Raw genomic sequence first — 12,824 nt, 5'->3', positions numbered from 1 at the left:
GTCAGGCTACATTTTACTTTCTATGCCATGGGTGTATTTTTGCATTAAATACCTTTGCCTTGTAGGAAAGTAAAATTTCCCAATTAGGAATTAGCCATTTTTACCACACTTTAGGGGTCAGAGCACATGCACCGGGGCCTGATAAGCAGTGTCCCAGTGCACAGGGTTGAAAAATCAACCCAAACAAATGGGGGCGAGAAAGTCCCAATCAAAAAGGCGACTTTCTCACAATATAAATTCCAATATTTTGTTTTCACTACCGTTTGAAACCAATTATATAAGTATTACCTTGGGGTTTTCCTCACACAGCTATATATATGTATATATTAGGTTTCTTGGGAGCTTCTTTTTTTCAATTTCTGCTCTGTAAGTGATTATAATCGCATTTACAAGTACCATTATCCAACAACTATTATTTGGCGACTGTCTAAGTGAGTATGCAGTGCTTGTTATATTAAGGTATGAGCAAATAGCTTGTTATTATTAGGAACTACTTCACTTCATTGTCCTGATGAGTCCCACTGATTGATACTCAAAGGGCCGAAACATCGAATAAACATCTTGGGTTGTCTTGAACTGAATTAGTTGAAGCCCATGACTTTGAATGGATTCACTCATTGAACTGTGATACAATCCTTGGCTTAACTTATTGGCTCTGTTGCAATTGTATATAATCTTTTCCACAATATGTGCACTGTGCAGTCTGCAGTATTGTTTATTTGATGCTTTTCTGTGAACGTTTTTGGAATTTAAATACATTCTCATAAATACTACAGCAGTGGTTCCCTGAGTTATGTGTTATGTTTTGTATTTTACAAATGTTAGTAGCCAATTTATTTGGGGGCTGTAAGTGTGACTGAAATGAAACCTGAGGACTTATTTATTATGTATTTCAATTAGAACCCTGGTTCCTTGTTGGTAAAAGGGTTTGTCCTCAGCTTATATTCAACAGATTAGAGAAGCATAACTTGGTTGTAGGTCTCACCCAGATGAAACTTCAGAGCGATTTAGGGAAAGATTTATGAGGGCGATTTAGGGAAAGAAATTTCATAGCAGCATAGTTTAGAGCACTAGAGTTCAGAGGAGTGCAGAATAAACAACATAATAAAGATAACTCAGTTCAGTGAAACATAATTCTGGACTTTGGTTTGAAATGTGGAGGAAAACTACAGAGATTCAGGGTCTCTGGGCCAATGCATTCCAGGCCTGAACAGGGCTAAACTGGAATGTAACGTATGGAAGTCCTCCACCCCCATTTCCCGCCTGTTGCTCCCATGGACTTTCTCTACAAAAAATTGACTCAATGCTCTTGGAAGGAGAAAGAAGTAGTACATGATGGAGGGTCGCCTGATTAATAGAGTTACTCCGTACCCTGAGCTGGACATCTTAGATGGCTGCTTGCATAGGTGCCTCAGAAGGACAAAGATAGTGACCTTTCCCAATACAAGAATCTTGTAAAACATACAATATGAATTTGCTTTCAATAATTCTCAAACAACTCTTTTTTAGATTTTTTAACATTTTACTGTATTTTTCTAAACAAAGCAAGCATGAGATATATAAAGAACCGTTTCCCACAACCTGTCCTCACACCCCGAAGTTAGCCCTCCCTAGCACCCCCACCAACAATGGGAACTACGCCAATCTTTCTCAAAGTTCGATAAATTGACTGCATTTTCAGATGGTCCAGTGTAGGGTCTCTTCAAGACCCATTTTTTAAAAATAAATACACAAATAGTGATAGTCCAACTTTGATTCGAAAAGTATGCTTAGGGCTGTCAATCTCCCAGGACATTATAGTTTTAAAAGATACTTCACTAGATAATATTAAAACAAATCCCATTGCTTCCTGAACTCTATTTTTTGGGGGAATATTTTTATTGAAGTTTTTTTAGATGGTACAGTACAAATTAGTAACAATCCATAAGTGAGCAGACATTTCCCATCATTTGTTCTTATAAAATAACAACAACATGAACTTGAAACATCAAAACCCGCCTCCCACTCCCCCAAATGCTTCCTGAACTCTTGTTCCCTCCCCTAGGCTGTTTCCAAATGTTTTTTTTCTATAGCCAGGTTCTACCATATCTTTCCAATCCACACCCCCTTTCCAGGTATCACTGCAGTATCTTACATTGACAAAATGTTTTGTTTTGCTGCCACAAGGAAATGAGAGATGACATTCCCTTCCCTGCCATACAAGGGAAATATTTCTTTTTACGGTGGAGGGGGTGGACTCCCGACCGGTTGGCAGGTATATCCTCTTTCGTGTATTCTGTATACGAGTAGAGATGATCACTGCAATATATGTGATTGTGTGGTCTGTTATTGGAAATGTTAATAAAGAAATATAAAAAAATATATATTTCTTTTGATGGTGACCCCAGTGAAACCACCTCTGATCAGTTCACCAGCTGGGACCCAGGTCTGTCTTGGATTTTGTTTGTACCGGTTGCCAGCAAGTAAAAGAATATGGATCAAAGATCCTACGCCACCACAACCTTTCCAGCAGTGTGTGCCTTCTGCATGTACCATAGCCTCTAACTTGATTAGCGTATAATACCTGTGGTACATTACATTCAGAAGTGTTTCCCTAACCGCCCCTTCTCCCCCCCCACACACACAGCAGGCTACTGTGCTTGTTCCAATCACAATATCTAGCCATTGGTCATAATCAATCTTGATGGCGAGATCTCTCTCCAAAGCACCCTTGAATGAGAGTCATTCACCTGGGACACGCTTGTTGACGAGTTGGCATAGCCTGGAAACCACCTGCCTCTCACTGTCATGGTTGAGGAGAAACTTTTCAAAGGTAGTCAAGTCTTTGTGCATTGCTGTAGGACCCAAAGGCACACTTGGTAATAACAGAATCGTTCATTTTCTTGTAGCCTATATTTCTCTTTGTACTGCTCAAAGGGGTTTTTGTCTTTCCTCAAACAGATCCTTCAATATTAAGGAAGTCCCACCTCCCTTGGCTTGAGGAAACATCTTGATTGCACCATAATGGCGTAAACGGAAAGAGATATGTTGTCGGGCCTCTCCACACTCATATTCTATCCCAGACCGTTAGGGTAGAGGCTGTGAGTGGGCACCAATAAAAATTAGTCTTTCTATCAGTTTTGGGTATCCGAAGAACTTCATAATATTAGCCCCCACGCATTGTGTGATCAACCAAGCACCAGCTTTTATCAGTGTCCCTCTTGGACCACTCTGCAAAGATGCAGAGGTGGGTCACATAGTAGTTAAGGAAATTAGGTATTCTTCTAGCGGTAAACAACGTTTACCCCGAAAAAAAATTAAACGCAGGGAATCACAACGCGGTCGTTACAACGACCGCGTTGTGATTCCGCATACCATTACTCCGCAAGTCGGAACAATGACTTGCGGAGGGTGGGGAGGTGTTGGATTTAAAATCCAACACCTTCCCTAGTGTCCGCACAGACTGTAGTTGGAATAGTAAATTATACTATTCCAACATCCAGCGGCCCCCCCCCCCCGCAAGTCGTTGTTCCGACTTGCAGAGTAATGGTATGCGGAATCACAACGACCGCGTTGTGATTCCCTGCGGGATAAAAGGCTGCGGAATAACGTCATACATTCCTTATAGCTTCATGTTTGGTGCCAGTCATACTTTGCTGTCTGGATGCTTCCTTTTTTATTTTGCCAGATGAACACCATGCAGTCAAGTTGAAACTCATCAATAACTTCCTTCTTTATGTGAAGTGGCTAAGTCTAGAGGATATAAAGTATATCGGGAAATAATGTCATCTTGATGACTGCGACACACCCTAAACAGGAAGGAGTTATATTTCTCCAGCTATTAACTTCTAGTTATATTGTATTCTTCAGTTAGCCTCCCTGATCCCACATAGATTGTTACCCAGGTCCAAACCAGTTTATCTGATCACGGAGTCGGACCATCTTAATGGAATTATCCCTAAGATGCCCTCCAATTTAGTTCAATTTATCTTGGACCCTGACACCTTCTGTAACTCTGCAAACTCCTCCATAAGCAGTGGAAGAAATTTGGAGGGGGGCCCCAATGACATCAGAATAGTATGCTAGCAATTTTATAAAGTGCATGGTTACTCCTTTCGGAGTGTCCCTGCGCTTCGGATTTCATGCACCAAGAAAAATGTGTCTAGATCTAGTCTAGTATCAGCAAACACAGTAGGTTTGAACCAACCACTAGCCAACCTCACACCTCAAATTTGTACGTTGCTTCATGTTCTTTGGGCTTGAGGTTCCAGAGTTTCAGGAAAAAGGAACAGGAAATGGGACACCCCTGATTAGTGCTTTGCTGCAGCTGTATCTAGTGCAAGAGTCTGCAGTTGACGCTGATTCTTACTCTAGAAGCATGGTACCCTGCCATTAACCACCCTCATATTTTTACCTGGGCCAGTCTCACAAATGGCGTCATTTATGAAGCCCCAAGCTACCATATCAAATGCCATCTTAGCATCCAGGAAGATCAGGGCCACACTTCTCGACTTACTACGGATGTCTATGAGATAGGACGTTTTTATGGTGTTATCGTTGGCCTCCTTCCAATTTAGATACCTGGTGAATCAGGGTGCATTAACTCTTTAATGATATATTGTAGGCTGGATATCACAATTTTGTTAAGGATTTTAAATTTAAATCAATTAACAAAGTTGGCCTGTTGGAGGCACAGTTCTCATGTTGTGTACCTGGTTTTAGAAACGGTGAGTTTGTAGAATCAACCACTGTAACTGTTAACTTTTTCTCTATGATTATTTTTTGCTAGACTTTTGACAAGAAGGAAAGTAGCTGCACACTAACGGTTTTGTAGGAAAGAGCTGATAGCCCATCTGAGCCCAAGGCCTATGAAAAGAACAAACCAGATATTGATTGATTGATTGAAGTCGTGTATAAAGCGCAATCGGCTACTTCCTAAGAAGTGTCCAGCACTGATGGAGAACCCAGTATAGACAGTAGTCCCAACCCCATGACCTACTCAAAGATGGATACAACTGACAACAGTAAAACACCTGGAAGACAACGCAGGTATCACCACAGAACTACAGCTGCTAGAAAATATGAGTAAAACAAGAATGTTTAAACTGTTTCCTAAAAGTGAGAAGGTTTGATTGAGCATGGATGGCTAGTGGTAGAGATTTTTAAATCGGCCAGAAATCGGCCAACCTTGTCTGGTTTTCCTATATTTAGGGGTAATGACCAGAGATTGCTGTTTGGATCTTAGTTCTGGGAAGGATACCTACTAAGAAAAAAGGGAAGACACATAAGTGACTTGACTTGTATTATGGGCAATGTTGTGACACAGAGCTTTGAAAAAACATCTTGTGTGTTTTCGGCGCCAGTGCAAATTTTGTAAGTGGTGTGAAGTGGATGTATCCCTCTTTAGGTCCAAAATCAGCGTAGCACTTGCATTTTCAAGGAGCTGAAGGCGTTCATAAATTTAGGTGCACTAACTAGTAAGGAGGCTCACAAATCCATTCTTGATATAATGAGGGCTTATACTAAGTCCTTTCTGGCTGAAGGGGTACTGAAGGTCAGAATTTTCCTGATTATGTGTAACAGACAGAAACCAGATATACAAATAGTCTTTACATGTTCCTAGAAACTCAGCTCTTAATCAATGATTACCCCCAAATTCCGGTCATAGGTTGAAAGTAGCTGCAATGTTCCTAGGTTTTTTGGCCACCACTCCTCGACCCCTCCCAATCCAGATTCCGCAGCAACCACAGCACCAGACAGCCCTACTCGCTGCCACAGACGACATCCGCAACCTCCCAGACCAAGGCCAGACCGCAGCCCTGATACTACTCGACCTATCAGCAGCATTCAACACTGTTTCCCACCGCACACTCGCCGCCAGGCTACACAACGCCGACATACAAGGAACCACCCTCGACTGGATCCGCTCATTCCTCACCAGCAGAAGCCAAAGAATCAGACTTCCACCCTTCCTCTCTGAACCAACAGAAATCAACTGCGGAGTACCCCAGGGATCATCACTCATCCCAACCCTCTTCAACATCTACATGGCCCCACTCGCCACCATTGTCAGACAGCATGGCCGCAGCATAGTATTCTACGCCGGCGACACCCAGCTCACCCTCTCCCTCACCAAGGACCCCACCACTACCATGACTCAACATCCAGGAAGAAATGTAGGACATTGCATCCTGGATGAGCAACAGCGGCCTGAAGCTCAACTCGGAGAAGACAAAAGTCTTCGTACTCGGAACCACCCCGTCCGCATGGAACAATACCTGGTGGCCCACCACACTCGGTAGCTCTCCGACTCCCACAAACCACGTCAGAAACCTCAGCATTGTACTTGACTTTTCCCTATCCATGAACAAGCAGTTCAACGCCATTGCGTCCAGCTGTTTCAACACCCTCCGCATCCTCCAAAAGACCTTCCAATGGATCCCCCCCTCCCCGAGTCCAGGAAGACAGTCGCCCACACACTCATAACCAGCAGATTGGACTACAGAAATGCCCTCTACGCCGGCATCAACAAGTCTCTCCTCCGCAAGCTCCAGACGATACAGAACACCGCAGCCAGACTCGTCCTCGACATCCCCGACACGAGCACATCAGCCAACACCTACGGAACCTCCACTGGCTCCCCGTCGAGAAGAGAGTCACTTTCAAGATACTCACCCACGCCTACAAATGCCTCCACAACACAGGACCCCAATACCTCAACGAGAGAATTGCCTTCCACATACCCAAAAGAAACTTCCGCTGCACAAACCTCTCCCTCGCCGAAATCCTGTGCATCCGCAGAGCCAGAACAGGGGGAAGAGCCTTCTCCTACATCGCTGCCAAGACCTGAAACGAGCTCCCCATCAACATCAAACGCGCCCCCACCCTGAACACTTTCAGGAAGGTTCTCAAGACCTGGCTCTTCGACTAAATGGAATTGCTGCCCCCTCCCCCTGCCCACACCGCCCCTCCCAGCGCCTTGAGACCCTCACAGGTGAGTAGTGCGTTTAACACTCCCTGATTGATTGATTGGGGAGAGGCCTAGAATAGACTCACGCCTGGTGTAGTACCTAGACACCATGGAGGCGGCAGACTTTGTGGCATGAGGAGCACCCACAAACGCAACAGTACACATACAACTCCAATAAGATGTACTCGATGTCCAGGCTTGACTGCTTCGTGAATCCACAACATTAACTGGACAGGCTTGGGTGCATCACTGTCCTCCAACAGGCATCTCTAATCTCTCACCTCTGACAACACACCTACAACAGGTATTCAGGATACAAGCGGGGGAGTGAAAGTTGGGGACCTGACTGACTGGAAAACTAAGAAGTTGATCGCTGAGTCCACAGAGCTAAACCTTAAAGAAAACCCTGAGACAGTAGATTCAGAGGTCCATGTGTGGGAGGCCTACAAACCGGTTCTGCTGAGGTCAGCTCATAACTCTCGGGCAAACATTAGGAAAGGCATAAAGAGGTAAGCAAACTAGAACTACAATTGATACAGTGGAAAGCCGAATAAATGTTCTGTCCCCCCTGGCCCAGCGAAGAAGTTGGGGGGAGGAGAGATGGCTTTGCAAAACCTTGTATACTAGGAAGCAAGGGTGATGTGGAGGGCAAAACAGATCAAACTTTACGAAGCCAGTGACAAAGCATATAAACTGTTAGCTTGGTTAGCCAAGAAAGAGGAAGGTCAAATATGGATTGCTGTGGTTGACACAGGGACAGAGAAGGGCAGAAACTCCAGCAAGCTTTTGCCATGCACTTGGTGGTCTTTTCCCAAGCCGCAAGCTTTTCCATGCTCTTGGCGGTCCTCTACCAAGCCGGGGGAGTGATTTTTGTGGTCAGTATCTTTGCTATCAGCGACCATGATATCTCTGCCGGGCCCACGGGTGGCCCCAGATTAATCTCCCCTAAAATATAGGGTAATTGGGACTTCCCCATACCAGCCATGCAATCTCCTGACTATACTCCACCCTCCTACATAACAGCCTCCTCTCTCAGGACGTCCTCAGGGAAAGATGAGATGGAGATCTAGGTAGAATAGTGGATGACGGTTGGGAGGCAGCTTGTAGATAGCCCCTGGAGGTGGCGATATGGACTAGATTACAGGTAATTCAGCTGAAACACCTACATAGGGCCTATTTCAGTGGACAAGAATGATCTGCATGAGGAGGGCAGACATAGACCTATGTTTGAGGGGTTGTAGGCTGAGAAGCACACTGGCACACACTATATGGGGGTTGCCTCAAAATCCTGACATTCTGGGTGAAAATAGGCCAATGGCTGTCAGAAGTCCTGGACTTTAAATTGGAGCTTTACTCCTCAACTGATAACCCCGGGTATCTGGTGAGAGCAAACCCTGTACCATTACGTCCTGGTTTTCTGTATTACTGCCCTGATGGTGGCAAGACGTGATGTGATGTGCGTCATTGGGAGTCCAATGTGGGCTGGTGTATGTGATCAGAAAAACTAGTGTACGAGGCACAAGGCTGCCCCAAGAAGTTTGCCAAAATATGGGGTTCATGGCATTAGGCCGAGGAATCATTCACCTACGAGAAGCCTGGCCAAGCACACAGAATTTATACTCATCCAATTGATTAGGGAAAGTCATTGTGTGGTCACATATATTTACTGCAATTATGTCTCAGCCCACCAGGGCATAAAACAGTGTTTCTGTTAGCAGACACTTGAAAGGCAGAAAACAGGATGCCAGGACCCTTTCGCAGTAGGTTTGGGACGCGGGACAGGACCCTTGATGATTGTGTAACTAGAGGGCTACCCCTCCCACTGCAACTCCCCGTGAAGTGTTACCTCTCACAAAATGGGATGGAGAAGAAGGATTAAATCCTCATAAACTAAAGATAAGTTTGTCCGATGTTTTACAAAGGAGCAGCTTTCTGCCCTTTTTTTCCACAAAGTAGGAGTAGCTTGGTAGTTATTCACTGCTTCACCCAGGGAGGGATCTTCTATACTCATTGCCCTGAAGAATGCCCAGGACCCACATTAGGCCAATAATTGGGCTGAAACATATCGGCACTAGGGCCGTAGGACCACAAATATCCCATCTGACCCTATATATGCTTGTAAAATTTTAATATCCCAGACAGTTCCAAGAATAAAGGGAAACCGGAAACTGCCTGAGGATTTTTAATATTCAAAGACCCCCTGGCCAAATCTTCAAAGAGCTCCCTGAAATACTGTTGAGTCCACCCTGACCTTTAGGAGTCACGGTGACCCGATGATGAAGCATGACACCATTAGGGTGTGTGAGGGTAAATAAAATAAAAGGAATTTTTTCCTTTCCCACAACCCGATGGGTAACAGCTAGGATGCTTCAGTGACCATCTTCCCACTCTTAACCAGGGTTATATTTGTTATCTCTATAATTGTGGGGTACTTAGCGTGATTTAGAGTTTACCTCGGGAGGACGTACTCCCACCAGAGATTTCATCTCTCTGCCCTTTTGACACAGGAGGAGTATTCTTCTCTTAGTGTCTTAGTTTTTGTGCAGCCAGGGAGGCATCCAAGTGGATCCGAAGAAGTCGCAAGCCATCCCAAGCGCTCCAGCTCCTACCTCACCTACCGAAGTGAGGAGTTTCCTTGGCATGGCCACTTATTGCGGAAGATTTATCCCCAATCTTGCAACCCGTGCCGATCCGTTGAGGGCTCTAACGAAAACAGACATCAAATGGCAATGGAGAACGCGGGAAGAGGAGGCTTTTCAGAGCATCAAGGACGCGCTACTTGGAGAATCCACCCTAGTCTATTTCGACCCAGCAAAGCGGACAGAACTACTGGTAGACGCCAGTCCGGTGGGGCTGGGATCGGTACCCACCCAGGAACAGGAGCCAGGTCGATGGGCATCTTTATCATTTGCCAGCAAGTCGTTGACCCCCACTTAAGCAAGGTATGCCCAGATCGAGCAAGAGGCGCTTGCGATAAAATGGGCCTGCAACCATTTCCACCTGTACCTGACGGGCCAGCCATTAACCGTGGTAACCAACCACTAGCCTCTGGTTCCCCTCTTCAAGGCGTCATTGTGTGTGGTAACCAGACTTTTTTCAGAAGTTTTGTTTCAAGAAAAAAGTTGGAGAGGGATGTAATAGTTAGCTTTCCTGTGTTTCTGTCTTGCTGGCCGATAACTGTGTCCATGTCATCCGCAGGCCAGGCGTGGCCTGCGGGGTTAAATTAAAGGGGAGGACCCGCACGTGGGTTATCTCCCGGTACCAGCGATCTATGTGTGTGCATCCCCGTTATTGCTAGGCCCTATAACAGAAATAATAGGCCTCACCTCTTCAAAGTATCCAAAAGGCCACCACAAGAGAGATACTAGGAGTGTCTTAGGGTGTTCCCCATCCACAGGCTGGTGAACCCTACAAAGCTGGACCCTCACTCAGCCATCCTCAGAACACCGCTGGACTTGGGAACGGATAACAGGCAGTTTGAACATGCAGCACCTTGGCATCAGTGACCTGTGAGAAGCACCTGGGGAGGTTAAATAAACCTCCTTCAGCTTGAAATCCAAGGGTAGAAAGATATCCATGGAAGATAAGGTTGATTCCCTGGAGGGGAGCCAGAAAAATAAAAATGTTGGTAAAGCCAATAGGTCTGGCACTGGATGCAGAGCTATCGGGAAAAAGGCAATGGTTGTTTCATATGACACTTTTGGAAAATAATAACAAACCATTCAAAGACTTCCACTTGTGTAATGGCAGACAGTTTTAATGGTGTTTATCATATTTTGTCAAAAAACACAAGTTCACTTGGCACCCCGCAGGAAGGAAAGAAGCAGTCAAAAGTGGAAACGAGTGACAAGTACTGGAAGTACACAGTGGTCGAAGTGTGGGGGAAACAGTAGGGGAACTCTGGGCAGAGAATCAGAGGGCAGGAATAACCTGTTGATTGGGTCAGTGACTGAGTCAGAGGTGTGGCATAAAGAGCAAAATATCCCAATTTTTAGTATTTGTTTCCCATTTCTCTAACCGGTTACAGCTTATTACTTTATTTAATTTAACCAATGGATACACATGTTTATTTAAGGTTTAATATGAGTTATTGACATTAAAATACATTCACAAAGTGGGATACGTTTCCAATCACAATGTCCCAAATATCCTTAAAAGTGGAATTGCAAGCCATTTGTCTCCCAGCCATGGAGTTTCTGTCATTAACACTTCTCCTCCCTTTTTCCACAAGAGCAGTTCAAACAAGAATGGCAAAATATACTAGTTTGCAGATGTTTTCTATATAATTATGGCTCTGCCATATTTGCCACATAATACATCATCTTCTGCATAATCTGACGATTTTAACTAATAAATTGTTTATAGCTCAAATGGATCCAAAGTTACTAAAAACTTTTACTTGCGCTGCTGTGAAGTGGAGGGCCCTTTGCAAGGGTTGACTGGTCATCTTTCTCACTGCTGCAGTTGTATGTTCCACTGATACTAATAAGGAAACATCTTTGCATAGACTTTTAGCATGTGTAAAAATGTCAAAATAATAAAGTATCAGAAAATTTACAGCACCACTAATACCGGTGTAGGGTGTCAGAGCACTTTACATCACACATATTACACAGAGACAATCAATCATACGTGTGTAAATCACTGTATAGGAAATTATACATAAGACAAAGGACTACAAGGACTAAGAGTCACATGACCACCATACTAGTAGGCAGCATAGTTTAATAGTGATTGGTCTGGAGAAACACTAACTCAGAATTTAAAACGTAATACCATGGTTGGGGGTTCTCTTTAATAATCAGAATTGATTTCTACCCAAATGAACCCTTTTTTGGAACATTAGGATAATCAAAGACTGGGGAAAAACCATAACGCTCAAATTTATACCTTGCAGTTTGCATGCAGCTCTTACATGACAGTTAATAGCTCACTGTTCTATGTTAGGATTTTAACTTATTAACTGAAAGTAACAATAGGGTCTCTCTGACAAAAGCAGTAACCCACTGACCTATTTACATTATGTGCACTTTGTGATCTGCATGGTACATGTTCTTAGCCGCAGGCACATTAACCCTCTGCGCTTCCTTTCCATGAGTCAAAACGTCCACTGTAGTAAGGAATCCCTTAATACGTACATACATTGTTAAGTTAGCATAACCACGTTAGATGTTAGAAAGCCATCTTGCTGCTTTTGCGCACGACACTGCATCTACATGTTATTGTTTAAACAAACTGCTGGCTCGCGCTTTGCCTCACACGAGAGCAATCTGTTGTTACCATCCCGAGCTCTGCGCAACGACCTTGGTCTGTACATGGTGTAACAAGAACAGTCTGGGTCGTTATACAATGCATGTTTTCCACTCTAGGTTGATCGACTCACTATTTAGCCATAACATACAGGCAGCTGCGAATACCTGAAAGCTGGTGCTTTTAATATTACAGACATCATGTTTAATATTCAGACCGAAGACGAGCCTTCCTGCGAGAAGACTTCTGATGCTCCTGTGATGTGATTTCACTAAGCTGATCTTTGAGGTATGGGGTCCCCTATTCAAGCCTAAGAGACCTTTTATTAGCATAATAATAATAATATTAGCTTCTTAGTAAAGGGAAGGTGGTACTGTCATTTATAACATGATCACTCCCTTTATATTCTATGGTATTGTAACGATGCTGATGGTTTTAATTATAATCATTTGTCTGCTTGTATTAGCCAAAGTACTGCATCTTAGGACACGTGGTCTATAAAATAAACTCTTTTTATTTTCACCGTGTCTTTGTTTATTCTTGTTGTGGACTGATGTGAGAATAATATACGAACAGGTATTTCCGATTCCCACCATTCCTGAGAGTACACTGAGTCGCTTGTTCT

The sequence above is a fragment of the Triturus cristatus genome, chromosome 4_1, assembly GCF_964204655.1.
Source record: "Triturus cristatus chromosome 4_1, aTriCri1.1, whole genome shotgun sequence".
Classification (NCBI taxonomy): domain Eukaryota; kingdom Metazoa; phylum Chordata; class Amphibia; order Caudata; family Salamandridae; genus Triturus; species Triturus cristatus.
The sequence above is the reverse complement of the archived record's forward strand: the minus strand, read 5'-3'. Positions refer to the sequence as shown.